Here is a 6,000-nt window from a genome sequence, read left to right on the forward strand (position 1 = left end):
TTGTCACAAAGTGCTTTACAGAGACACCCGGCCTTAAACCTCAAGGAGCAAACAACAGTAGTGTTGGATTTCCAGTGGTCTATCAGGTGTATGTATCCAGTGGTCTATCAGATGTATGTATCCAGTGGTCTATCAAATGTATGTATCCAGTGGTCTATCAAATGTATGTATTCAGTGGTCTATCAGGTGTATGTATCCAGTGGGCTATCAGATGTATGTATCCAGTGGTCTATCAGATGTATGTATCCAGTGGTCCATCTGATGTATGAATCCTGTGTTCAATCTGATGTATGTATCCAGTGGTCTATCAGGTGTATGTGTCCAGTGGTCCATCAAATGTATGTATCCAGTGGTCTATCAGATGTATTTATCCAGTGGTCCATCAAATGTATGTATCCAGTGGTCTATCAGATGTATCCAGTGGTCTATCAGATGTATGTATCCAGTGGTCTATCAGATGTATGTATCCAGTGGTCTATCAAATGTATGTATCCAGTGGTTTATCTGATGTATGAATCCAATGTTCAATCTGATGTATGTATCCAGTGGTCTATCAGGTGTATGTATCCAGTGGTCTATCAAATGCATATATTCAGTGGTCTATCAGGTGTATGTATCCAGTAGTCTATCAGATGTATGTATCCAGTGGTCTATCAGGTGTATGCATCCAGTGGTCTATCAGATGTATGTATCCAGTGGTCTATCAAATGTATGTATTCAGTGGTCTATCAGGTGTATGTATCCAGTGATCTATCAAATGTATGTATCCAGTGGTCAATCTGATGTATGAATCCAGTGTTCAATCTGATGTATGTATCCAGTGGTCTATCAGGTGTATGTATCCAGTGGTCTATCAGATGTATGTATCCAGTGGTCTATCTGATGTATGTATCCAGTGGTCTATCAAATGTATGTATTCAGTGGTCTATCAGGTGTATGTATCCAGTGGGCTATCAGATGTATGTATCCAGTGGTCTATCAGATGTATGTATCCAGTGGTCCATCTGATGTATGTATCCAGTGGTCTATCTGATGTATGTATTCAGTGGTCTATCAGGTGTATGTATCAAGTAGTCTATCAGATGTATGTATCCAGTGGTCTATCTGATGTATGTATCCAGTGGTCTATCAAATGTATGTATTCAGTGGTCTATCAGATGTATGTATCCAGTGGTCTTTTAGATGTATGTATCCAGTTGTCTATCAGATGTATGTATCCAGTGGTCTATCAGATGTATGTATCCAGTGGTCTATCAGATGTATGTATCCAGTGGTCTATTAGATGTATGTATCCAGTGGTCTATCTGACTCCCTGTCTGTCACTGATATATTCCTCCATGGCTCCGAAGTTACACTCAGCTACCCATCCAACCTATGCAGCTATAGTCCCGGCTATAGTCCCAGCTTTAGTCCCAGTTATAGTCCCAGTTATAGTTCCTGCTATAGTCCCAGCTATACTCACAACTATAGTCCCAGCTACAGTCCCAGATATAGTGCCAGCTATAGTCCCAGCTATAGTCCCTGCTATAGTTCCAGCCATAGTCCCAGCTGTAGTCCCAGGTATAATGCCAGCTATATTCCCAACCATCGTTCCAGTCGCTCACATTAATCCTAGTCCCAGCATTAGTTTCAATCTGTGTAAGACCCAATCTCAGGATTAGTGTCTATGAAGGCCAGCTCCAAAAGTAGCATCCAGGCTCTCTCTACATTCTTATGTCCTCTTCAACTAGGGAAATAAAAAAATAGCTCAAATCTCTTTCCCTCAAACACTCACACATATACACACAAACACTTGGCAAAAACAAACAGACATACTTCAACCACAGCGTATTTGAATGTACGGTATTATTCACTGAAAGGAATTTTGTCAGGAATTGCTTGTCCCTTCGGGGTAGGACTGAAAAGATCAGTGTCTAAACAACCATGAGATAGGGTTAGAGGTCTGGGGTCAAGGTCTTTTGTGAGTATTGATATTCACACACACACACACACACACATACTCACAGTTGAGGGTTGGGTTAAACGTTGGAGCCAAATCTAGGTTGGACCATGTGCTTAAACTAACATCCCCTTTTCTTTTCCCTAATACCTACATTCACAAAAGAACACCCAGACGTGCACTCAGATATACACACACACACATGCACACACACACATATACAAACAAGCATATGCACACAAACAAACAAACTCACACACACACACACACACACACACACACACACACTGCACCAGTGATTAATTGTTTCAGCTCATGTAAGGATATTGTCCAGAAGACATTGTGTTCCTCCATGTAGAACCGATGACAGTGTCCCGTTGGCTTTACACTGGCCTCTATGGAGCATTGCATCATAAATGAGGATCCTTGTGTAACTTCTGAACTGTACAGGCCAGCTGTCGACTCTGCTCTTGTTTCCAATCAGAGCTGGGTTCAAACACCAAATTAAACCAATTCAAACTTTACCTGTGTTCGGTTCAAGGTGATATCCGCTAAGGCTGCATAACAAAAAATAATAATAATGAATTGATAATGTACCAAATGGCTGTTGAAGAATATAACTTGGCCATTGGAAATCTCATGGATTTAATTCAACCATAAAATCTCATCAGAACCCCAAATAAATGTGTCCTCTGATGTTTGTAAGGTACACAAACACTTTATTGCATCAAAATATAGTTCCAACTTTCATTTTGATATGATGGACGGTCAGTAATTGCATTCATAGCTCTGTTTATGAATGTCAGAGATTTCCAGACCCATTCCTCAGCTGCCCACAGACACAGGAACAGAGAGCAGGCTTCATTATTACAGCTGATGGTCACTTCAAACAAAGCTTTAGTCTTAACATTATGAAATGGATGCAGAATTGACTGTTGATCAAACACTGCATGTGTTGCTATGTTAAAGTAATGACAGTCATATACAACAGTTTTCTGACACATACATAGATGAGCTCAATGGCCAGACAACGAGCAGATCACACCCCTAAGCCTATTATCTGGGCAAATATACTCGAAACAGACACACATGCAGCTAGTTCATTGTACATGATACAGTATGTAGAGTTCATCTCCACTGACGGCCACTTGGACCTGTGGAAATGCTAGGACTTGGGGTAGTTGATCAAGCAGATCTGCCAATAAACGCATGCGGAACGGATTGGTGTCATTTATCTACATTGAGATAACTGTGGTAACATTACCAGCGTGAAACAGGATGAAAGTATCCTGTCCAGTCTGGAGTTAATGGAGGATTCATGGTCTCTGTTGAATTGTACGTTTAGTTTACAACAGAACATCTGTTTATCCGTACACAGAAAGTCACGTTCATTCAAACCATAACAGTTATCAGCCAATGGGCTTACAGTACTGGGATGTGTATTCCAGGTTGGGATGTCTATAAAGTAGAGGACAACCGTAGGTTTCTTTGAAACTGAGTGAGATGACATCAAGTCTGTAACATCATGAAAAATAGACTATCAAATGCTGCAATAAATAATTGAATCACTCTCTCCCTTGACGACCAGGGACACGATTGTTATTTCACCACTATATGAAACGATTGATTTCTAACATCTCCATTACATTGTGATTGGTAATACTTATAAGAAACCAATACTACTGTATCTCCCTGGTTAATTCATCTTCAAGGTGCAGGTTGTTAGTGCTCTGTGCACCTCCCAGCCCAGTGAACCTGCACTCAAGGGGTTACTCTGGGGATCAGATTCTGTATCACAACCAGTCCGCAGGATAACGACAATGAGGGTGAGCAGGGGGAATCTCAGAATGACATGATCTTTCATGCAAACTAACGAATCAACAACCAGGAGTGTATTCACAATGGAACGTATCAACAGCAGATATTCATTGGAATACCGTCTGGCCCAACATTACGATATCATTAAGGAACCTTCATCAACAAATGACTCACTATGATCTTGTTCAAGAGTTATGACTCACTCTAATTTGGTTCACATGAAATACGCAAAAACCTTTTCCAGATGAACATAAAGTCAACCAGTGTGCAGGCTCTTCGCCTAGGCCCTTGGGTATTCCTATTCATTCATTATGGTCTGGGAGTGCACAGAGTGTTTGTCATTTCGGTAGGGCCAACCCTAGCCTTTTTGGGGGCCCTAAGCAAAATTGATTTGGGGGCCCCCTCCTCCCTATAGGTCCAGGGCCCTAGTGGTAAGGGGCGCTAAGCGACCGCCTATGTTGCTTATGCCTAGGGTCGGCCCTGCAATCCGAAGTTTCGTCGTTGGTTTAGTATTTTGTTGAAATCTATTCCATGCCTTCCCAAAGTGGCACTGCACAGTAATGACTCTTCATGGAACCTAACGTACAGGCGAAGGGGGAACTGGCTTGCAGGCCTACAAACAACAAGATTAAGGTTGACTCACAATAATAGTCCCATCATAATATCATGCCATCTAACATACAGTCATACCGAAAATGAAATAGTTTATTCATAGGCAGCCTATTTTCAGCAGCACATTTCTCGATTGCATGGTGCACTATGATACAATGTGTCAATGGAATACAGCTCTTGTCAGATTGAAACCAGCAGTTCTATAAATGTTCTTTGATAAGCAGGTCCTGCTGTGTGTGTGACGGGTGTGGGTGTGACGTGTGTGTGGGGGATACATGTGTATTTGTAATGTCTGTAGGCTGATGTTATTCTGTCAGCTAAAAAAATACAAACGTTATCACAAAAAGGATACCTGCACCTGTTAATGCAAATGTTTGCTGGGATTCATTTAAACCTGCCACAGCAAATGTCACACTAAGTCTTTATTCACAAATGATCATCTTGCGTCCATGCAAAACTAAATTTTAAAAGTGAAATTGAGTGGGTTTTTTTGACGATTGCAAAAGAAGCTCCTGTGTACATACTGCCATGCAGATTTAACTGAATGGAGCTCAGAAAAAAATCTGTCCACTATTGTCAGAAGCAGTTGGTTAGGTAATCTGTCATTAATGTTGACACAGAAGACAGGAGATGTTTTTGGTCAAAGCAGCCCGATCAGTTTCAGACATGCTTCTACAGGCCTGGATCTGAATCATCACTAGCATAGGAAAGGTTACTATGAGGTTGTGTGAACATTGGGCGAATGTCGGTTAGTGTACAGTAGGCATGTACCAGCACGGTGCGGGTGTATGTGTGTGTGTGTCTGTGGGTGTGTGTGGTGTGTGTGTGGTAGATCATTCAGACACTGATTTCTTTATTGTTTTGTAATTTCACACATTAGTTGGTCTTCCAGTCTTCCTCACACCAGCGACTAGTCACGCCCCTGTCAATTTTGATCGGGGGGTGGTCCAAGAAGATTGTGCTCTTCAAAAACCTGAAACAACTTTTCTCGCAATCTGATCATGTCAGTATTTTGAATATTTCTGTATTGGTTATCTGAGCATACCTCTTGAACTGCTTTGTTATTGTCAGTGCGCCGGTCAGTGTGTGTGTGTGTGTGTTTGTCTGTGTGTCTGTGTGTCTGTGTGTCTGTGTGTGCATGCCCTTCTCAATATAGTGTGTAGACAGGTCTATTAGAGAGTCCTGGACCCTGTCCCATTCACCAGCCGCTCCATCCCCCCATTCCAGCTCGTTAGCGTAAATGTGCGGTTAACCACAAAAAGCTGTTTTGGTGGCGGGGTGGGTGGGGTGGGGGCTGTACACTCGTGGAGCGGAGTAGCGCCAGAGAAATCCAAGGTTGAGAATGTGGTTTGACTGATCTCTTCTTCACACAGGGCCTACATAAATATTGGTATTATTCAGTTTAAGTATTCATGTTAGTGGACTGAAAATACATTGGATATTTAATTAGGTGAATGTTTTATGGGTTTGAATGAAAGAAAGACAGAGAGAGAGAGAAAGAGAGAGAGAGCATGGAGTGACTGATCATTGCTTTTCAAGAGCAGGGAAAGTAAGAACAAAGGTCTGTTTGTGCAGAGAGCAGTGCTGTGCTGAGAGACTGAGGTGGAGTCGGGGCTTAGGGAATGTTTCAC

The sequence above is a fragment of the Esox lucius genome, chromosome 15 (assembly GCF_011004845.1).
Source record: "Esox lucius isolate fEsoLuc1 chromosome 15, fEsoLuc1.pri, whole genome shotgun sequence".
In the NCBI taxonomy this organism is placed as follows: Eukaryota; Metazoa; Chordata; class Actinopteri; order Esociformes; family Esocidae; genus Esox; species Esox lucius.